The 23208-nt window shown below is 51.1% G+C and overlaps 1 long non-coding RNA gene across 4 annotated transcripts; it reads right to left on the reverse strand.

The window, feature by feature from the left end:
• Nucleotides 1-8952: 8952 nt before the first annotated feature.
• LOC135456265 (uncharacterized) lies at nucleotides 8953-22507 on the reverse strand. Of its 4 annotated transcripts, XR_010442488.1 has the most exons (5): nucleotides 22197-22507; nucleotides 20283-20379; nucleotides 20057-20200; nucleotides 16333-16381; nucleotides 15334-15649 (listed from the first exon to the last, which is right to left on the reverse strand). It is a non-coding gene; the product is annotated as an uncharacterized LOC135456265 (long non-coding RNA). The 4 variants fall into 4 exon arrangements; XR_010442487.1 differs by lacking the exons at nucleotides 20057-20200; nucleotides 20283-20379 and adding an exon at nucleotides 8953-10471 and having other exon boundaries at nucleotides 15544-15649; XR_010442486.1 differs by lacking the exons at nucleotides 20057-20200; nucleotides 20283-20379 and adding an exon at nucleotides 15003-15094 and having other exon boundaries at nucleotides 15544-15649.
• Nucleotides 22508-23208: the final 701 nt, after the last annotated feature.

The raw sequence follows: 23208 nt of genomic DNA on the forward strand, positions 1-23208 counted from the left end.
CTGCCATAGAATCATTCAGGCTGGAAAAGATCTTTAAGATCACTGAGTCCCCAAGGACTTGTTCTTCCTGAAGTCAGAGATTACCATCCTGAAGCACTGCTCACACCAGCTGAGAGGCCTGGAAACCCTCACCTGATCCTGCTGCAGCCCTGGGAGGAGCCCAGCCAGCCTCCAGCAGGTATTTGCCCGTTCACCACAAAACACTTCCTTCCAATTGAGCCAAGGGAAGTCCTTTAAAACTCTTTATGGTCCCTTTGTGCTGATGATTCTCAGAATAGAAAAACAAGTTTTGTAACTCAGTGGAAGTGAAGGAAACGAGCTCTTTCCAGGAACATCCTGCAGTGGCCCTGCAGCCCCAAGCTCCTCCAAAGGGCTTCTTGGAAGCTCTGAGACTGGGACATACCATGCCCCTTTCTACCAGTTTCTGTACTGGCTGCTACCATGTTCAACCAACTTATTTATGCAATAAACAGCTCAAGAAATATCTGTATAAAATACTGTAAGTTATGTCCAAGCAGCTCCAAGATCAACTTAAAGGGCCAAAACTCTCAGCCTCTGTTCTCCTACGTGAGAGATGTTTCAGTTTCCTCTTAGGGGGTACTGAGTTTTAATAATTATCAAGTACAAGATAGAATTATTTTCAAGAAGTTTCTTCTTTGGTCTTAGCATATATCACCCAAACAAAATACTCATTAGAACTCTTGGAGGAAAATTTCAAAATGATGCGATAAGTCACCAAAAATAATTCAGAAATTCAGAAACATCCATTTGCACAGCAGAGCCAACTCACCAGGCTGATATTTTAATGGAAGCACTGGATGTTTTCATTAGCTGCATTTGCCACAATGACAGCAACAATAACTCCCAGACAGAAGTCGAGACAAGACGCAGTAATTAGGTCAAACCTTGGGGATAGAGCTGTCATCACAGACATCAATGTAAGTTACTCTCTCACTGCCCAAGCTCTGCAAGATGTGCTGCTCACTGGATTGTCTAAACATGATAAAGAAGGGGAAGAAATGAGGGTCATCCTGCCTTTTGCTGTTCTTCACAATTACCCCGTGTTTAATTGATCTTGATTAATTATTTAAGGTAAACGGAGCTTTCCTGACCTAACAGCAACATGTAAACTGATTAACTTGACAAAGCCAGCAAAATGATCTGCACAGTGAGATCAGCTCCTGTAATCCATTATTGAGGCCAGGTTATCCCGGGTCAGGGCCAGGGGTGTGCTGCCATACAAGGCAAGGTGGTGCAGGTGGGATGGGGTCCCTTGGATGGGGGTCCCTTGGGAGGGGTGTCAGACTCCTCCAGCCCCTTGGCACTGGGGGAAGGGAGGAGGAAGAGGAGGACGAGGAGGAACTGGAGGAGGAACTGTCCTTAGCTCTGGTAGCTCATGGTGCCTCTGGGGGCTGCACCCATATGGGCTTGGGGCAAGGAGAAGAGGAAGAAACCCCCTTTCCATGTGGGCTGGGGGCTGGAGGGAGGTGGCAGGGCAGTGTCAGGCTATGGGGCAGTGGGAGGAAGGTCTGAGCAGCCCAGCAGACCCTGCTGCTCACAGCCCCAGCCCTGCAGCCTGCACAGCCCAGCTCCAGGGGCAAATGCACACTGGCCCTGTGCCTGGCCTTATTTTGGCTGCCCTGGCTGGAGCATCACCATGGGTTACAGGGCAAAACCCATTTATTTGGTGCAGATAATGCCTATCTGAGCTGAAAATCAATCCCAGATAAAAGCTTTCCAGGAGATCCTGCTTAGATTTGCGTGGGGAGCAGCAGTGCCCTATCCAGGCTGATAAGCAATCTGGTGGCATTGATTCCTTGTATGACCTAGTAAATTATGCATATTGGAAGAAAGTGATTTGTTTGGAGATCTACAGTATCCTCCATCCCTTCTGGCCAATCACTAAGGCAGGTACACAGATAAATGAGAAGAAAACACTCCTCACCACTTTGGCTTCAGGGCAGAAGCAGATAAGGCTGATAAGGCAGCAAGTGAAATTCCCCTGCAGGCTCCCAAACAAACAAATACCTACTTGGGCAGAGGCTGCTCAGCTGCAGCAAAAATTCTGCTCTGGCTGTTTGAAATAGCAGCACCCCCAGGCACAAACAGAGCCATAACCTCCCTCCTCCATCAAAAGCTCCTTGTCCAGAGAACTTATGCTCAAAAGAGGTGAGAGAGAGCAGCTGGGAAGAAAGAGAGGCACCCAGAGCCCTGCTTGGAGGCTGGGGACAAGTGGGAGACCCCATCCAGCACCACCACCCCAGGGAAGCTCTGTGTTAGGGTGAGGATGGTGTCAGGGCACAAAACACAGAGGCAAGAGGCATCACAAGCCAGTCCCACCACTGAGGTCCCCATCGCTGCACGGTGAAGGTGACAACTCCCATCAAAGCTGTCCCTGCTGCTGCCACCAGCCAGGAGGAAAAGCACAGGAGTCAGGAGCATCCCCAGCCTGCAGGATGGACTAATCCCCATCAGCTGTGCACAGAAACCCCCAAATCCTTCAGTCAGTGAGAACTTCCTTCATGATCTGGCTGTGCCACCAAAGGCTTTGACACCATCTCCCTCCTTTTCAAACAGAGATTCATGAAGTCTCATAAGTCATATTTTAAAAAAAGAAAGAGCTTTCTGCCAAATTGCTGACACTTCACTTTTTGGGGCTTTTTTCCTCCCACCCCAGTTTCTTTTACATCTCATCAGTTCCTTCCCTGTATTCATTTCTATTTGGTTTTCTACCTCTGGGAGCAGAGCAAGCCATCAAACCTGGATTAAACATGCCACAAAAGAATTCAAGCCTTGACATGGCCAAAATATTGGTTTCCAATGAAACAAAACAAAAGACTGGGGTGAAGTAACTATTTCAGCAGCTTGTGCAGCCATGTAAATAGATGTTGCCAAGGGAGACTGAAGAGAGATAAAGATCCACCACCCCTCCAAAGCTCACAGAGGAATTGCTCAGATCCAAACTCCATTTCCCAGCAGCATTCACCAGTCCAGCTCCAGTCAAAATGGTGGATGAGCCACGTTTTAAACAAAAAATGCTTCAAAAAAGGACAGCAGAGTTCAGGCTTCCCAGCTGGGCACCAGGAAGGCATTTCCTCTCAGGGCAGGTCTCATTTCTGAGCTGTGGGACATCTGCAGCCTCCTACCTGTGAGGAAGGGGCTGGGCAGAACCTCAGGGCTGACCTAAGACAGCAGTGTTTGTTTTTTATGGAAATATGGATTTCTTTGGAAAAACATGTGTCTCACTGCAAGCCCCAGAGCCACCAGGCTGCCTCAGTGCAGCTGCTGCCAGGGGGGGCTGGCAGGGATGGGAGAGCAGAGCCCACGGCCTGGGTACCAGGGATGGGCCCTGGATGGGCCTGGGGTGTGCCAGGGGTGTGCTGGGGATGGGCCCGGGGTGTGCCAGGGATAGGCTGGGGATGGGCCCTGTATGGGCCCGGGGTGTGCCAGGGATGGGCCCTGGATGGGCCTGGGGTGTGCCAGGGATGGGCCCTGGATGGGCCTGGGGTGGGCCCGGGTTGAACACCAGGAAAGTTTCTCCTTTGGGGAGGGTTGGGGCAATGCAGTGAGGCTGCCTGAGAGGCTGAGGAGGCTCTGTCCTTGGACATGCCCAGGACAAGGCACAGCTGACCCAAACCAGCCCTGGCAGCAGCTCAGAGACCAGTCCAGAGCCCTCCCAAGGTCCCTCTCACCCAACACTTCCATCAGGATGGCAAATCAGTGCAAAAAGAGGTGAATACAAGACTGACCACAGAAATTCAGCCAGCAGCTCCAGAAAAGAGGCAAGTGACTTTATCCCAGTGGGTTAAACAAGTGACTTTATCCCTGTGGGTTAATTAACACTGAACCTGATAAAGCCTAACTACACTTTTGTTTTAATGAAGAGAAGGGGCCCCTTGGCAGCTCCCCCTCCATCCCAGGACCCCCACACCGAGCACAAACACTGAGGAATGCAGCTCCAGCTCACTGCTGCTGTTACGTGTTTGTTGTCCCAGTGCTGGACTCGGGCTGCACTTTGCTCCAGGAACATTTCACCTGTGTGCACAGGGCAGCCCTGCAGCAGGGCAAACACTGCTCCCAGAGGGCAGCACACGCCATTTGCTCAGCAAACCCACGGACACAGACTTTGTTTGTGCTCAGCCTTTCCTGCCAGGGCAGGCTGTGCCAGCTTGGCAGGAATCAGAGGGGCTGTGCTGGCCTGGGGGCTGCGCTGTGTGAGCAGGGGCTGCAGAGCAATCCCGACAAGGGTGGAGGGACAAAGCACCCAGCAGCACCCCAGGCTCATGGGCTGCCACTGCCCCAAGAGCAAAACCAGCTGATTTTAGTGGAGGTCTGGGTTTGGAGGAGGGAAGGGCAGGGCTGGCTCAGGCTGTGGTGAGCAGGGATTGAAAGCTTCTTGAGAGGAAAGAAATGCAAGCACTCGTTAGTCCATGCACTGAAGACACATTGGGAAATGCTTCCCAACACATCAGATACTTCCCAGGATTGCTGCCCGTGTGCTGAGGGGTGGCACAGACCCAAAGGAGACCTGACCCAGACACTGCACACACTGCCCGGGTGAGTTTGGTGGTGCCTAGGACTGTGCAGGATTTCAAAAGGCTGCCAGGAGCCCTGTGCCTCCAGCAGAGAACAGAACGCCCTCCAGGCCAGGCCAGGCCAGCACAGAGCAGCACAAAGTCCCTCCACAGGAGCTGTGCCCACCCTGTCAGCCAGGACAGACCCTGCATTGGCTGGTTTGGGTCCCTTGCTCTCAACTCTGCATGACAGCAAGCAGGATGTGGGGACTCTGTGTCTGGCTGCTTTGTTTGTTTGTTTTACAGGTACATTTTCAGAGTGTTTCAGCTAACCACTGAAGACGGGTTCAATGTGGTGCCAGAAGTCCCCCTGTGAGCACAGGAGCCTGCAGCTGCTCAGGAGGGCTCACACTGCTGGGGTTTCAGTGTCCCAGCCACAAACCTGCTCTTGGCATGGTCTGCACAAGCCTGAACGTCCCTCACATGAGGCTGAGCTCCCCCAGCACAGCAGCAGAGCTGGGTCTGTGGCTCAGCTGCCACGTGCCCTGAGCTGCAATGCACTGAGCCCTTCTGGGATCGATGTCTAACCCAGGAACCTCACGGGACACGGCACAGAGGTGCCTCACCTCTGGATCCCTGCCCAAGAGCTTGATGCAAGCCTCAAAAGACTTCATCTCTGAGGTGAAGTTGGCATCATCTGCACTCATTCCAGCCAGGGATCTCCTCCCACCCAGGCACCCTCCCAAGGTAAAGCTGTCCCAGTTAGCACCAACAGCTCCAATTCAGCACAAATTGTCTGATTGTTTACATAATATGGGGCTTATCTCTGACTGTACAAACAGAGAAAGCAGGGCAAAATAACACGTCTCTCTACTCCCCTCCTATCTTAGAAGAACAAACCAACCAGAAATTCTGGACACAAAAAAATAAAAAGTTATGCACTGACACAAATTGTGAAAACAGGTCTGCAGGTCAGGGTGCCCTGGGAGGAGCACTGGCTCTGTGTGTTGGGGCGCTCATTCACTCCACAAAGTGGCTCTTATAACCATTCTCATTTGTCTCACCAGAGCAGCAAAGTACCTGCTGTGCTGCTGCAGGTGAGGGGGCTCTGCTGGGCACAGAGCAGCCAGACCCTGCTGCATGGCAGCTGTGCCAGTGCCACCCATGCCCAGCACTGGGGAGCTGCTCCCAGGGCTCACACACCATTCCTGTGTGCACATATTTAGCAAGAAGCTCTTTTAGTCCCTGTTCCAGACATCTCTCCCCGTGGAGCTCTGAGCTGGCTTCCACAGGAAAGTTTCCCAGCAGAAATATCTAGGGGGAAGCAGCTTTGCTGAGCCTTTTGCAGACTGGGGCAGGTGGGAACCACTCTCAGGGATGGCCCAAATCCTCCTGCCAGCTCAAACCCAGGCAGGAACAAAACCCCAGAGCCCAAAGGCTGGGACCTGTGTGCGTGCACAGGAGCAGGGCAGGAAGGAGTCACAGAAAATAATCAGATGAGCAAGGGTTCAGCCCTGCTGCTCTCCATCATCCTGCCCATCATCCCCACCTCCCTGAAACGGGGCTCACTCAGAGCCTCCCCATCCCCAACACTCACCTCCACACAGCAACCCTCTCCATCAGAGCCAGGAAAATCCCTTCCTCCTGCTCTCCATGCAAATACCAGCCAGGGCTCCTGCCCTGCCCCTCATCTCAGGGCCTGCCCACCCTCCAGGTGCCTCTCGTTCACCCCTCCTGCCCGGCTCTGCCCCTCTGCCCCAGCTGCAGCGGGTTATGCTGGCAGCAGAGGGGATGGAGAGGGGAGCAGGCAGCCACCCTTCCCTGGAGCCACCCTTCCCTGGACATTCAGAGGATGGGGATAGGCAGGGCTATGGACAGGGCAGGATGTGCTGCCACGCTCTCCCGAATCCTGCTTGGGAAACTCCGAGCATCCTTGTTCCCACAGCCTGGCTGTGGATGTGCCCGTACGTGCTCCCCACCCTGCTCTCATCCCCGGCTACGGGAAACGCGGCTGAGCCATCCCGGGAGGCGAGCCCCTTTCCCGGGACAGCCCTGCCAAGAGGCTCCTTCGCTCGCCATCTCGTGGTGGCAGCAGGCAGCCTGCCACGGCCCGCGGCCGCATCCTACATCCCGGATCCCATATCTCGTATCCCACATCCCGCATCCTACACCCCCCATCCCGCATTCCCCATCCCATATCCTACATCCTCCATCCTGCATTCCACATCCCAAATCCTACATCTTGCATCCCATATCCTGCATCCCACATCCTCCATCCCATATCCCACCTGCCTGCATCCCTCATCCCACATCCCCTGCAGGGCCGTAGAGTGCGCTGGGGGTAGGTAGGGGCTGGGCCACCACCATGTCACCACCGTGTCACCATCTGCACTGCTCCATCCCCCAGACTGGACCCAGCCCCGTGGTGTCAGTGAGTTACATTGTGAGTTACACTGTGAGTTACACACGTGTAACCCAGGTGTAACTTTGGCCCTGCAGAGTCACTCATTCACTCACAGGGCTCAATCCTACCCTGGGAATTTCCCCCAATTCCCATGTGAGTGCACCAGGAGTTAGCACACATGGGGTGATGATGGGTTGGACATGCAGGTATTTCATGTTCCCGGACTTGTGGCTGTAAAGGTTTGGCTCCTCGCACCCCCAGCACACCAGGACTGGGCTGCCCACCCTCGGGCACCCCAGAATTGCTGCAGGTGTCACAGCCCAGGCACTCTGTGAGCTCCAGGGAGTGGGAAGGGAGTGCCAGGAGGGCTCTCAGTGACAGGGACACCAGGGCAGCTTGGCGCTGGCACAGCTTTGCAGGATCCAGCAGCATGGCTGAGGAGCTCCAAGGCAAAGGTCCCATCTCCAACCCTTTTTAACACTTTTTGCTGTGGAGCCAATGCAGGACCCAGAATTGTCCCTCCACCCTGTGCAGCCCCAGGCTGCAGGCTGAGCTCTGCCATGGTGTCGCCCTGCACACGCTCAATTTCACCCTCAGCCAAATGGTTTTCTTTAAACCAACCCAGGGAAATTTGCCCCAGCAAGAGCAGATGCCTGGAAGTCCTTCCAGACCTGGGTACAAAATCAATGGCTTCTGCAAGGTGCCCTCATGCAGATTCCTGCAGGACCTGCAATGCCACCCCAGCCCCCCCCAGTCCCTCACCAGGCTTCCCTTTTTCTGGTTTCCCCCTCTAATTTGGGTAGAACAGCACAAAAGGAGCAATTTTGCTCCCTACCCCCCTTCCATCCTCCCTCCTCCCCTGTCTGGCAGGTCTGTGTTATTATTAAGACACTTGAGATTATGGTTGTCTGGAAGTGGAAGAATGACAGGAAAGAGCCAGATGCCATCCACTGATAAATTACCAGGGCATTATGTAGAGGCAGCTGTGCCATATAAAAGCTGGGTTTTTATACCAGGCCATGATTTTCCATGTGGCATCGGATGGTTCCAGCATCTGGGCGTCACCCTCCGTGCCTCCCAGAGATTTTGCTGAGCACTGTCATTATGATAATGAAGAAATTGCAGCAGACATTAATTGTGGCTCCTGCTGGCTATTGAGAGAGCTTGAAGGTATCAGAGTGGGCTGGCAGGGCCTCTCTCACCTCACAGGGGGTTTTTCCACTGTGTTGGCAGTGGACAAGAGGAATTTGGATGGCTCTGAGTGCTGTGAGCAGCATCCAAGTCCTCCAGGGGCTGAATCTGATCAGGGCTGGCTGGTGCTGGTCACTGTGGTGAGATGAAGTTTTAGGTCTTTGTACAGAGATTTGTAAATCCACTTCCTCCTCTTGGTTTCCTCATTATTAGCACAGAGCAGCCATGGGCTGTGCTAAAGGATGGATGGCACAGGGGCAGGAGGGTTTGAGCCTCTGGTTTGATGCCCCATTGCTCAATTCTCAGCTGGCAGAGCTGTTCTACAGGTGGGGATAGAGACACTCAGACAACCCCTCACACCCTGGGGTGATTCACAGTGATATCTCACAGTGCTCTCTCTGGGGGATGGTTTTGGTGCCTCAGGAATCCACCACAGGTATGTCCTGGAAGGGGGATGAGGATGGGCAGAATTGCTGCCCTGTGAGTCACTCTGGGAAACCTCTGTCAGACAGAAACCTTCTTCCTGCTCCAACCCTCCTGCTCCAGCCTTTCTGCTCCAACCTCCCTGCTCCAACCCTCCTGCTCCAACCCTCCTGCTCCAGCCTTTCTGCAATCTTGCTCGACTGCTCCTGGCAACAAAAGCCTCGAGAAGCAGGCTCTGCATCTCAGAGCCAGGGGTTGGATCAGAACAGCCTAAAAGCCTCCCCCCAAGAACTCCACCAAAGCGTTTATGAGTTCCCAAAGCCCACAAAAGCAAGTACCCCCCCTTTCCCCTTCCTGACCCCTGCCAGACACGTTTCTTTCTGAAGAGCTCTGTAAAGACACAGGTGGGACTGATGCTCTGCCAGGGCATTGATGGTCAGACCAGCTCAGGAAATGCTCCTGTTTCCTTTGCAGCTCTCTGCTGAGGAGCAGGAGCTGGCTGCAGTGTGTGCCTGTCCCTGTAGCTCCTGCCTGGGCCCCAGAGTGTCCCAGGGCTCCTCTGGCTCCCTGGGATGTCTCTGCCAGCTGGGAGAGCTGCTCCGTCCTGGGCAGCTGCAGAGCTGACTTGGGAAATGAGCTCATCCCACCCTCCCCACTCACCCTGGCCTGTGGTTCACAAATCACCCCTCAAGAAGCCCTGCAGCAGGGGGGCTCCTCACTGAGCCCTGCTCACTGAACCCTTGTGCCAGGGAAGAGCTTTGCTTGAAGGCAACACCAGGCACCCCACACAGCACTGAGCGCTCCCTGTCCATGGGCAGCACTGGCAGCTCTAACATGGCTTTTTCCCCAGTGGGCACTGGAAAACAGGAGTAAATGTGGATGGCTGCAGCTTCAATGGAAAACTCCTGTGCCTGGTCGTTGAGCTGTCCCACAAGATGCACTGTGCCAGACTTCAACAGAAACACAAAATTCAGTGTGATCCAAGAGGTGCAGTGAGATTCCCAGGAAAGGGACAGAGGATTGTCCTGTGCTGATGCTGCTGACACTGCCAACGAGGAGGGGGAGCTCCAGCAAGAGGGTGCTTTGTTCACTCAGCTCAAAACATCTGATATCACACTGAAACAAAAAAGTTTTTGTTGGGACCAAACAGCCTTTGTGCCAGCTCTTGTCCAGCCTCCAGCTCCCAGGAAAGAAAAGAGCTAAGATGCCCACTGGGCATGCAGAGCTGGAGCAGGACTCAGGGGGACCCTGGCACAGGGGTGGCACTGTCACAGCACTGCTGGGGCACTGTGTCACTGCTCAGGTGTGGCTCAGCCTGGACCTTCCCCTGGCCACAGCCACGGCAGCTGCACTGGGATCAGGACGTGACAGCAGGGTCTGAGCCTCCAGTCCTGCCCTGCCCCACACAGGGGACCTTTGGAGGTGCCACAGGGTGACACTGCCCAGTGACAGCCCCTGGACACAGCCTCATCCCAGGGAGGGTTCCCACAGAACTTTCTCTGAAGTTTCCTCTTTGCTTTAGGTGTCAGTGGGTTCCTGCCAGAAAGCCACCACTCAGCCACGGGCACAGAGCAGTGCCATGGGCACAGAGCAATGCCAATGGCACAGAGCAATGCTGTGGGCACAGAGCAGAGCCACAGGCACAGAGCAATGCCAGGGACACGCAGCAATGCCAAGGGCACACAGCAGTGCCAGGGGCAGCCTCTCATGGCTGGCACTGCTGGCTGTGGGAGCTCAAGCCATGCCAGGCCAGCATCCCTGCACAGAGGCTCCATTCTGGCAGTGCCAGGAGCTGCCCCCAGTGCCCATGGTGTGGGGCACGCACATCCAGCAGCCCCCCATGCAGACCCCACTTTGGAGGACATTGGCACGGGCTCCTCCTCATTCCTGGCAGATGTCCTCAGCGGGAAGAAAAACCCTGGGGAGCCGGGAGAATTTCCTGCAGAGAGGGGGGAAAAATAAATAAAAAAGATAAAGAAAAAAAAACAGAAAAAGAAGAAAGAGGGAGGCAGCCCATGGCAGCTCCCTCTGCCTGGCACCTGTGTCCCAGGGCAGGCGTCCAAAGCAGGCGCGGTGCCACGGCAGCAGATGGGCATCCAGCACAGCCCTGGGCTCAATCCTGCCACACCAGGGAGGGCACGGCTGCTTAGGGCAAATTTCCCAGCTGAGAATGTCAAAACAGCTGCCAGTCTGGAGTTTATACACCTATAATTAAGGGGGTATGTGATCTCTAATCCAGCTCAAACGGAGCTGGATTAATTGGCGGGCCTAAAAATAGCCTGGGTGACCATGTAAGGCAAGCTTTTGTGTGAGGTTTAAATTAGGAAAGTGGGCTCTGGCTGTTTGCGGTGAGAGACAGAGGCATCCAGACAGCCTGCAGGGCCTGATCCTGCTGAGGGACAGGGGAGGCTGCAGCACACTGAGCTCCCCACAGGAACAGCCCGGAGCCAGGGAAGGAGCCAGGGCAGCACCTGAATCCCAGCAGGTGTGTCCTGGAGAGGGGGACACTGCTCTGCTCAGAGTGACCCCTGACAGCCTCAGGCAGAGCTCCTCTGCTCTCCTCCCCACACACCCAAACACAGCTGCTCCCCACTTTACCTGGTCACATCATTCATTAGAGCCCACAGCAAGTTTGCTCACTCTGTTTGGGATGCCCAGAGGCTTTTCCTGGTGGAAAGGGTCTTTCTGAATTACTGGAGCCCCCAGGAGACACCTCCACTTTCCCACACTGCTCCTGGCCAGCTTTGCACCACCTCAATGGCAGAAGAGCCCCTTTGATTTGTGCTCTGTGATCTGCTGCCCTTCTCAAACACTCCTCTACCCACAGCCAGACTGCAGGGTGAAATTGCTGTTAATTTTTGTTTAATTATCTGCAGTGGCACAAATAACTAACAGCATTGATTTGAACTTGGCACACAAAGGAAGGTTCCAAATGGCAAAGCATATTATGAGATCGAATTATTAAATGTAGCTAATGAGAAAAATAATGATGTGATGCCAAGCTATAAAAGGTTAGACTTTAAAGTTGTCACAGTTCATGAGCAAGAAAGATTTAATCACATTCTTAATCAAATATTTATATGATAATGTGTTTTAATCAGAATAATAGCAATTAATTTGGAAAGGAATATATTGTGCACTTCCTGTTCGTGCTTTACAGAGGTTTTTGGCGCTGAGGTTACAGAGCACATATTCCCTTACTCAACAATAATTCCATCCCAGTTGGAAGGTGTTCCAGCTGCCTGTGATGGGGACAGGCTGGTGGAACAGAGAGCAGGAGCTGTGGGTGCCCTGCTGGGCTGGCCCTGCTCCATCCTCCATCCCTGCCTGGGGCTGGGCAGAGCAGAGCCACGCTGAGCCCGGGCCCCTCGCTCTGCCTGTGGAGCTTTTCCTGCTCACAAATGATTTAACTGCTGCCTCCCTCCCTCTGAATCCTGCCAAATCTCCCAGCTCCCCTTGGCAGCTGATGCTATTGCCATCATTTCCAGCTGTGCAAGCAGCATCTTGAAATGGCTGCTGTGCTGGAGCAAGGATCCTCTCCTTCCCCTCTGGGCAGGACAGCAAAGGGACATTGTCAGAGCTGTCCCACTGCTGGCCCTGCTGCCCCTCTGCCCTGCCTGGCAGAGCTCAGGGCTGCAGCTGGGTCCTGAGCACTGAGCTCTGCTCTGGGGTTTTGGTCTGGTGTGTTAAAGTTATAAAAATGGGCAGTTGAAAGCAGCAGCAGGGTTTGATTCTGAGTGCTGCAAAGAGGGGAGGTGTCTGTCCTGGATACCACGGGTGAGCACCACAGAGGTTGGACAGGATGTTTAAATCTGCCATCTTGGTGAAAAGGAAATATCTAAAACCTTTCCCCAAAACTCAGAATGAAGTTGGTTTGGAATTGAAAGCAGCCTGGAGGACTATTTCCAGCAGGCACTTGGCAGCCAGAGCACCATGAGAGCACATCACCTCTGAGGGAGCTCACTAAAGTCCTTCCAGCTAGGTGAGGAGGCACCCACAGAATCCTGGGGTTTATTTTAATGGAGCCTCCGATCCACCAGCATTCACTAAATGTGGGAAAAGCACCTCAAAACACCCTGCAGAGTGGAAACAGAAGGGGAGCATCCCAAATCTCCGGTGAGGAGATTTCACCACTCTGTGCACAGTTCCCATGGAGCTTTGGAGAGGGAGGGATGGGACAAGGGACAGCAGTGACCCCTCAGCCACCACAGAGACCCCGTGGCACAAACCTCTCCTGTCCTGGGTGTGCTGGGGATCACCCCAAACTCACCTGTCCTGCAGCATCCTGGGACACCTCAGCAGCCCTGCAGCCACCTGGGAATTCCATCCAAATCCATCCCAAACACCTGGAATTCCATCCAAATCCAACCCAAACACCTGGAATTCCACCCAAATCCATCCCAAACACCTGGGAATTCCATCCAGAGCACCCTGCCACTGTCCCAGCACCAGACCTGCCCCTTGGCACACACCTCATCTTGCCCCAGTCTCTCCCTCCTCCTCCTCCTCCTCGCAGCCCTGGCTGGGTGGATGTCTCTGCACTTCTCTCTCTCTCACTTTTTAACACTTCATCAGAAGCTGGAATTTTATATATATATTTTTTAAGTGCTAAATTTGCTGTTTCTGTTGGAGTCGAGATGAAAAGCTTTCACTGAACCACCTCTGATTGGAATCACTTCTGTTGCCTTCAGTTTGGCCAGATGTTTCCTAATTACTTATCTGTCAAAACTTTTTTTTTCTTGTTTTTTTTTTTTTTTAATGCACAGACATTTCCTTTAAGTGAGAAAAAGTGTAAGGCTCTTGTTTAGTGTCTTTGCCCGAGTGATATAAGCCAGGCTAAGCTTCATCATCAAGGCTGGATTTTATGCTTGAACATGCAATTTAACATCAAAAGCTTGATCTTTTTTATTATTCAGTGCTGCCTTTTTAGACCAACTTCAGCAGGAGCCAAATGGCACATCCTAACTTGGGATTTAAAACTTTTATTTTTTAAAGCTAGGTCTGAGTCATGCAGCTTTCTCCTGAGCCTGAGATGGTTTCATGTAATAACTCAGGGCCAGAATCTGCCACGATTACTCACGTCAGGGAAGGTTCCTCACATGAGCAATCTGATTGAACAGGTGCTCCTTGGGGTGAGCAATGATTACAGAATCAGCCCTCATCCTCCTCCCTTCACACAAATATTTTTTGCTGCTTTGAGTCAGTTGCTGGGGCCTGCAAGGATGTCCTGTCATTGTGCAGGAATTTGGGGGTAGAAAGACAAAGGAGGAAACCTTGAAAACTTGAATTCCCCACACTGACCTTGGTCCAGCAGGGATCCTGATGCAATCTAGGGAGGCAGAGCCTGTACATGTCAGTCATCCAAGACATTCAGCATTGATTTGCTATTGGGCTGCTGTCAGAAATCTTTTATTTTGGATAAAGGTGCAGAGGATCCTGAGTTAGTGCAGGAAGAAAGGGGAAACCAGGACTGAGCCTGAATGTCTCCATGGGTGCTTTAAAGGCTTTGTTGTGTCCCTCTCTGTGAAGGGAAAACAAATAGCCAACACCTCTCAAAGTGAATAATACACCAATACACCAGAAGGGGACCAAATAACCCAAAAATAAATCCATATAACAATTTTTCAAAAGCTTTAAATGTCTTCAAAGCCAGGCAGCATTCTTTAATGAAAGCAGGATCAAGCCAGAAAAGCTTTAGGAGTTTAAAGTTATTTGATAGCTAGTTATTTTCCTTCAAAAGAGACTGAGTAAACCTCTGCCTGTAGCCTTCATCACTCCACCAGAAATGCTTTGTCAGGGTATTTGTGACAAATTAATTATAGCGATAGAAAATCTCAGTAGAAATGAATATTCAAAAAGAATTTTTTTTTATTCTGTTGACTTCAGGGAATGCTCTCCTGTTTCTAAAGCTGTGTGTTTTCCTCATTAGCTCTCCCCCTCCCCCAGTTCTTTTCAGAAACTTTCAGAAGTGATTAGAAATGGTTTTATTTTCAGCTCGCCTGGGGAATGGCATTTGCAGTGGAACAAACCATGGATGCTGGAGCCTTGCTGGCAACAAGAAATGGCCCATCAGCAAACTTTCCAGAGAAAACATCCTGAAATTGCCATCCCAGGCCTGACCACTAACACACAGCAAGATACTCTGTGGGGCTGGCCCACAAAGCCCCAGTGCTGGGGGAGTTTGTGCTCACAGCAGCTCCATCCTCAGAGATCCTGACCTGATCCTGCAACAAAAGAGCAGAGCTGGGGCAGACCCAACGTGGCTCTCACTCCCTGCAAAGGCTCTGGCAAAGCAGAGAGCTTCTCATCTCTTTCTCTTGTCTGTAATTTGCAGAGCTTTCTTGTCTTAGGCTAAAGGCATTTCAAGGAGCAAAATTCCCATGTATGCATCTCATCAAGGCTGAGGAAAGCAGGAGGCCACTGCCATCCATTATCCCCCACAGCTCCAGGCCATCCCCAGGCCTCTGTCCCCTGGGTACCCTGGTCCTGTCCCCATGCTTATCCCTGCACTGAAATATTGGGCTGCAAGTCCTGGAGTCTCTTCTGGAAAGGTTGTTTTGGGCTGATAATAAAAAGAAATAAATGTAAATAAAGCTTTCCCAGGCTGTGACTGCCTGGCCCCACTCAGGAAGCTCCCAGGACCAATGTCCCCACATGGAGCCACAGTTCTGGCTCTGCTACAGGAACTGAGCAGGAAAAAATCCTCCCCTCCATCCTCACTCCCCCCTGACAACTCAATTAACAAGCTGCCTCATTAGTATACTATACTTAATTAACAAGTTGAATTAATAAGTAGCCTGGGTTGCTTAATTAATAATTAATTAATCCTTGGTTAATAAGGACAACAGAAACTGGTTCATAAGGGAATGATTCAATAGCTTGCAGTGAAATGAGGATCCAAGGGGAAGGTGGGGAATGGCTGAGGGGAGCTGGTGCTGGGCCCACCCTGGCACCCAGAGTCCCTCCCTGAGTGCAGCTGCCACCCTCAGAGCATTGTCTGCCTCCTCCTACCCCAAATCCAGGCGGGAAGGGTCCAGGATCCTCACTTGGTTCTTGCTTGCAGCAGAGATGCTGCCCCTGGTTCCCCCATCCAGCTGAGCTGGGGTTGGTGTCCTACCTGGCAATGAAAAATGGGGAACGTTACCTGAAACCAGCAATAAAAAAGGGAATGTGCACAAAACACAACCTAAAGCATCCCTGCCCTGGTACAGCATTTCCCAGGGAAGGACTCTGAATGTATTTCAGTATTCAAGTTTAACCTGCTCCAACCAAAATTTGCTGGGGCTGGGTGAGCCCTGCCTGAGCCCCTGGTCCAGGGGGAAATGCTGTTCCTTGGGCTCAGGCAGTGCTCAGCTCACACCCAGCTCAATATGCTGCCCACATTTGACAACATACATTTGGCAATTTTCACTAGGAGAGCATGAAGAATTGTGTTCATGTTCCCTTCTAGTCTTGATACAGCAGGTGTCTTGTTTCCATATGAATGATCTCAAGGTGTGCATACATATATATCCATATATTAAAAACACTCATATTATCATATAACATTTCAAATTCAGCTAAATAGAAGCAGTTGATTGTTCCTGATGGTATTGATTTGAAATTCTCCATCCACAGACCATTTTGGAATCCCAAACAAAAGAAAGAGGAGAGTTATTTCCCACACAACAGATGCAGTGCACCGATCTCCAGGAAAATGACTTTTTACTTTATTGCTGCTTTTGGTGACTTCTGTTCATGACTGGTTTCAAAGAAGATATTGAGCATAGCAACAAAACAGGTTTGCAGACAGATAATTACCATTATTTTCAATTATAATGCTGTCATCTCCAATCCAAGTGTTTCAAGACTGGAAAATACAAACATTACTGTTATTGCCACATTGATAAATTATGTTGTTGGTTTATTCCAAGAATGACAATTAATGGTGCTCAGTTTTGTTCCCAAATTTGTTGGACAACCTGAAATGAAACACAACATAAATTTGTTACTAACAATCACAGTAAGGAGAGGGCTGGAGAGGGAAGGTATTTATTGATGAAACACTCCAGACACAGAATCTAGGAGCAAAATTGGCCTGGTAATTCAGTTTCCTTGTAGAAAGATGTGGGATGGTATTGCACTGCTTTGTACAGTGGAAATCAGTGCTTCTCACACATCTTATTTAGATTTTTTGTATCTGGTGTCTCAGTTATTTTCCCCAGTGTGCTTCATGCATCCAGGACATGGTGCCTGAATGTTCCTCATCACTTTTGAGACAAGGTGAAGCCTCTTGCTCCAGGTTTCCAGCAGGACATTTATTGTGGGGGATCCCTCTCTGTCTGCACAGCCCAAGGGTTCCTGCACCTCTCCTGCAGATCCCAGCAAGGGCTGGATGGGATTTGTGCCCTGGCCAGGCATCAGCTCTTTCATACACCATGGGAAGGAAGAAGAGAAGGGAAGCACAGGTGACTTCATTCCCCCTGGGCTCCAAACAACAAACTGAGCTCATTGAGGCTGAGGACTCCTGGAGTGGGCAGCATGGTCACAGTCTGGGAACAAAAGCTGCTCCCAAATGCTTCCCACAGCCAGTGCTGCAGGAACTGCTTGGAAAGGTTTTCAGAGCATTCACCAGTAGCTGAGTCTGCTCCTGGCATGGGAGTTCCCACTCTGTTGTCTGCACAATCCACTCCATTCCCCTATTGCTTTACCTGCTTTTTGTTACATTCCAGCTGTGGGCTGTTGGCTTTGCCACCTGGATGGCATTTGGGGAGGTTTTGGCTTATCTCAGGTGGTCCAAAATCCAGCAGTGGTTACCTTCAAGGCAACTTAATATTTTCTATATTGCAGCAGAGATTCCCATTTCCTACCATCCTCACCCTGAATTTTGCCTTTAGGTAGTTGTGCAGCAGTGATTACAGATTTGGGAAAGAGCTGCAGCCAGAGAAGGCACAGACTGGAGGAACACACCACTCCCACCCCCCTGAGCAGCTGGGAGCTGCAGACAGGACTGTAAATTCCTGTCCAGTGAAAACTGCATTTACTCATCCCAAACAAACCCGTGTGCATCCCCATGCCGAGGGCTCTGGCTGCTGGTTTGGAGCACAATGGACCTCACTGATTCACACACCTCTGAGATGCCTCCCCAGGAGCCTGGGCTTGCTGATTCTGCCTTACAGACACAAATTTAGCTCCAAAGAACCAGCAGGAAGCTTTGCAGAGAGCCCTGAGCCTCCTGGCTGGAGGTGTCCCATGAGAACGATCACAGCATCCTCCCCTGTGAGGCTGCAGTTGCTGATTCCAAGGCTCCTGATTTTGGATCAGACATGGAGTGTTTTACCCAAACTTCACCTCCCACAGGTGCAGCAGGGCACGTGATAAAGCCTGTGACTGATTTTTAACCTTCTTGTTCTGTCTTGACACATTTCCCCCTTCCCCCCACCCCTATTTTTCATTAAATCCAGGCCAGCAAGGAGGGAGGGAGAGTTCAGTGCATCTGTTCATCACTAACATTGACAAACAACACGCAAAAGCTTTGCTAACCTGAAAAGTATTGGCATATCTAACCAAAAACCCACTTGATTTCCCCTGGAAAGCAAAAACTGTGAGAGGCCATTACTAGCAGGCTGCCCTTGCATGGGAAGTAATTGAATCTGGAAATGGGAAATATGAGGCAGGAGAGGTTGGCTGTCATTTTACAAAAACAATTAAATGCATGAAATGTGTCTTAATGATATAATTAAGGCAAAATTCCAATCCTCCATTAGCGGTGGCATTAATTATTGCAAGCACATTACATTCAATATCACTGGAATGATGAAATCCTTTGTTATACAGCTTTATTAACAAACAAATAAATAAATAAAACCTGATTATCTGCTCCTCAACAGACGCTGTGATGCCAAATTACTTTTGAGCAGACCTTGATTAGTTTTGCCTGTTAGGGCTGATGGTACCAGAGGTCAAAGCACCCCAGGGAAACTCCTGTAAAGCTGTGCTGGGACCCAATGTGGGTGTTACTGGAGCAGGCACAATTGATTAATGCCACCCCACTGACCCCACAGCTCCCCTAAAACACCCCATTGACACAGCAGGACTTGCTCCTCACCCTCCTGGAGTGCCTGAAATCTGCATCACCCCCAGGAGCTGGTTGGCAGCAGGGCAGGACCTCACCTGCCTGCGACACGAGGCAGTGAATCACAGCCTTGGGTTTCACAGCTGATTTTACACCCATTTCCCTGCCCTGCTCCCATTCCCTCGGGCTGTCAGCTCCCTGGGAGGCTCCTGGGCTTTGGGGCACCTGGATGGGCACAGCAGAGCCAAATCCCTCCTGCCTGCACTGCAGGGTCCATCAGCAGCTCAAAGGCTCCTGCAAGTGCTCAAAACCATTTTATACATTGGGACATGGTCTCAGAGGTGTGAATGTATAAAATACACCTTTCCAAAGCAGGAAGGAATCAGTAACATTCCCTCATCATACATGTTTGGGATTATGAGGAAACTTACTAGACATGGAAGCCTGTTTATAGTGATTTTCAATGTTTAATCCAGCACAAGGAACAAAAATTGGAGAAATTATCCCCCTCCAGCCAGCCATGTGAGCCCTAGGTGATATCTGCCAGAGGACAAGCAAACACATCAGTTGAGTGATTATGTGGATACCTGCTGAAAGAGGGGGATTTTCAATTATGCATGGTTGAATTTGTACATGTACAATTCCAGTTATAGAGGGGAAAATCAATTAGTGAGAGTCATTTGTTTCTGAACACACTGGTCAGAGAGAAACATTAGTTCAGAAACATTAATTTCTGGACAAATGTTTACAATTAAAATGCAATTTTGATTCCACTCGAGCTGTAGCCTGTCACCCTGTGTCTCAGCCAGATCTGGAGAAGAAATTGCAATATCCAGGAAAGGCAGGTTGGGGATCATAGTGGTGGAAGTGGGTTTGCCATGGAAACCTTGGGATGCACTGGGCTGTTTGTGCAGCTCAGGCCATGGGCAATCCTGGGCTAACAGGGACCCAGGTGGGGATGGAGAGCAGCAGGATGCAGTGCCCCAGGTTCAGGCAGGAATTTTTCTGTGTGAGGCTGATAATGCAGCATTTCTTTAAAAGCAACACATGCCTGTGCTGGATGACATTTGTCCCATTTGTCCCACTTGCCCAAGGCCTGAAGGCAGTGCAGGAGCTGAGGACCAGGGCAGAAACAGCAGGAGCAGAGTCCTGGGTGCCAAACTCCCACACACAGAAACAGCGACTCTGGCTGTGCTTTACCCACACAGGGAACTGAAAGCCAGGGCACAAAAGGAGAACCACTGCCTTTTCCCATAAACCAGAACCTTCAGAGAAGACACCAAGCCCATTTTCCAAGCTGACATTTGGTTCCAGCAATTACTCACAAGTTACATTTGCTCATGACTCAGTCCCACATCTCGGATCTGAGCCGAAACCTCACTGAGGGCTTGGGCATGTTCTGATGAATGGGGAGAGCTGAATAAACCTGAACACATTTTTTTGAGTTAGTCTGCTTCCTTAAAGCTTTACCTCATTCCAGCCTTTTCTACAGCGTGAGGAATCTCAGTTACATTCCTTGGTCCTTCCCCTTTGCTCTCTGACACAGCTCAAACACCATGCACCCCAAAATGGGTTTCTTTTGAAGCACTGCCAGGCTGGGGGCACCACATCCTCCTGCAGAGCGAAGGAACAAACGTGCTGGAGCTGCCTCACCTTCCCTGAGATCCACTGCACATAAAGCACCTGCCTGCATCACCTTCCAGAGGGGTTTTCTGCAGTCAAAGCTGCTCCTCTGACGCAGGTCGCTCATCAGATCTGAATTCTCAGCAGCAGGGTGGGAGTGCATCCAGGCACTGAGCAAATACACAGAAATTGTTTATATAAATAGCTTATTTGGGCATTTACAGTAAAACCTGGCCTGGAGAGAGTGAACAGAGTTCCAGTTTCATGCCACTCGTACAGCATTACTGTAAATAGTTGGTGTTTTTTCCTTCAAGTGCAGGAATTGTGCACCCAGCTGACCTTGCACTGGCACAGGAGGGAAGGAAGCGTTCCAGACCTCCTGTTTGTAAAGCAATAAAACATAACAGGGCTCAGAGATCAGAGGGAAAATAAACAGATCCTCTCGCTCAACCTCCTCCAACTCCCCCTTATTTTCCCCTCCACAGCTTATATTTAGCTCAGGCTCCTCCATGCCCACGGAAGGGCTGCCCTGGGAGCAGGGAGGGAGAGCACCAGGGCCAGGCTCCTGGAGAACCTCAGGCTTTCCTCCTCAGAAAGGAAAATCCACAGGCCTGCTCAGCAGAGCAGAGAGAAACTGCAGCTCCCAAGAGGAAAACAGAGATGAGATGGGCAGTGGGGCCCACCAGGGTCACCCAACATTTGTTTGTTAACCTGGTTCTGCTCATCTGAACCTTGCAGAGCCTGGGTTTGAGATTCAAGGAAAAAAACTAAAATCAGTGTGTGCACATTAATAAATTGTGTGGAACAAAGCTGTGAGTGAAGCCCATCATCTCCCCTGGGAAAGCCCCTGGTGTGCACTGACCCCAGGTTAAACCCAGCCCAGATGCTCCTCACACTCACACCAGCCCTGCTGGTCACCCCAGACCTGCAGGGACCCTCCCCAAAACACCCAGGAGGGGTTGGTCTAGCAGGACTGGGTGCTTGCATGAACATCTTAGAGCTGGAGTGTTTTGGATGCTGAATTCCCACCCTAATGAGGCCAGATAGCAGAAATCAGTGAAGACCTCGTGCAGAAAGGCAGCTCTGCTCCTGGAGATGTGGGTTCAGCTCAGTGGTGCTGCCTTGGAGCGGCAGCTGTGGCCAAGCCCATCCCTTGCTGGGAGCACAGAGTGGCAAACTGGGAATTCCTGGGTTTCCAGTGGAAACTGGGACGAGCTGGATCAGGACAAACAGGGAAAATATAGAGACAAAAAAGCAAAAAAAACCCCAAAAAGTGCTTCTATGAGGTTTAAATTCTCTGCAGTTGGGATTTGCACTGTGGCACTGCAGGGGCTGCCTGGGACACACAGCCAGACTCAGGCTCAGGTGTTCCCATCCTGAAGCCTTGAAGCAGGGCAGGACACCTGTGGCACAATTCCAGCTCAGCAAAGGCCACTCCTGTGTCCCCTCTGTGCCTGAGCAGGAGGGACAGGGGGGATCTCCCTTGGACAGGGATGCACAGAGGGGTTTTGGTGTTTGATGCTCCCATCTCCAGCCTCTGTTTCTAAAGGCAGGCTGCTCATTAGCAATGCACAGCAACACCCAGCAATAACTTTGTGCTGCAGTTACTCTCTTAATCAAATGCAGCTTCACACAGGCTGATCCAATTGTTCAGTGTCCAGGTTCCCTGCCTTTGCAGAGATAAATGCTCTGAGGAGCTGCATTTTGACTGGCATCCAAAACTCACCCCTGGCTGCTGTGGTTGTGATTTATTGCTGCTGATAACAATCAATCCTAAGGCAACCACGTGCATTTGAAGTGATTCAGGAATGAGCAAGGGGGGAATGAACCCACACAACTGATGAACCCTGCAATGGATGCTCCCCCCCATTTCTGCATTGCAAACCCCAGCCAAGCTCACTGCATGGAAGCTTCATGGCACCTCTCCCTCTCCATCAGTCTGCTCAGCCAAAGCTCTAAATTTCATTTATGCACCTTTCAGCCTTACCTGGCATCAGGCTCTCCACAGGCAGAAGAGAAAGCTCCAAAGTGGTGCAGCCACCAGCCTGAGCTGCTGGGTACATGGGGACAATCATGGGGAGAACCTCCAGCAGACAGCAAGCTCTGGCAGTGTGTGGCTCCAGGACAGCCTGAAACCCATTTCTGTGCACCCTTAAAATGCCTGAAATCCCAATCTCAACTCAGAAAAAAGTGGCTGCTGTTTCAGAGGGTTTATCTTTTCTTCCCATCGTCCAAGCAGCTTCAGAAACCTGGTCAGGAAAGATTCTCTGCTAAACCTCCTGTGGCTCTGACTCAGCAGAAGAGCAGAGAAACCCCAGAGCAAACCCCCCCCTTCCCTGGAGCTGCTTAAATTTGGCTCCTGGACCTTGGCAAAACTGTGCCCACCTGGGCCATGGCAAAATTGTGCCCACCTGGGCCTTGGCAAAACTGTGCCCACCTGGGCCACATCCCCCAGCTGGGCCAGCTGCCCATTCCTGCCATTCCTGCCTGTCCCTGCAAAGCCCCAGAGTCTTCCTGCACCATGTTCCAAGGAGAGGGCAGAGCTGTCTGCAGGGCTCCTGAGAGGGGAAAGAGGGAGGGGGAATCAGTTTTGATGCCATCAGACCTTAAATGAAGGGACCCTTGGGCAGTAGGGCAGGAATTATTTCCTCTTCTCTCCTGTCTGCTCTTTTGCTTTTGCTACACAGACCTGTTTTATGCCAAAGCAGTGGGAATTTCTTCACTTTTATTTTATTTTATTTTTTAAGGGATAGCAGCAAGTGTTTGGAGTAAATTCCCATTACAGCTGGGAGAGTCAGCAGCAGGATCCCTGTGAGAGCACGTTGCTGTCTTAGCAAATCTCAGTGAAAGCATCACTGCAGGGAAAATCTCTTTCCAGCCACTTTACCCAGGGTTTCTATCCCTGCTCAAGGCTTCCCCTCCCTCCGTGGTGACACAGGGCTCTGCCTGCACAGCATGGAGGAAAAACCTCCAATAAATCAACCCAGGGAAATGCAAGA

This window comes from Zonotrichia leucophrys, chromosome 20 (genome assembly GCF_028769735.1).
Source record: "Zonotrichia leucophrys gambelii isolate GWCS_2022_RI chromosome 20, RI_Zleu_2.0, whole genome shotgun sequence".
NCBI classification, from domain to species: domain Eukaryota; kingdom Metazoa; phylum Chordata; class Aves; order Passeriformes; family Passerellidae; genus Zonotrichia; species Zonotrichia leucophrys.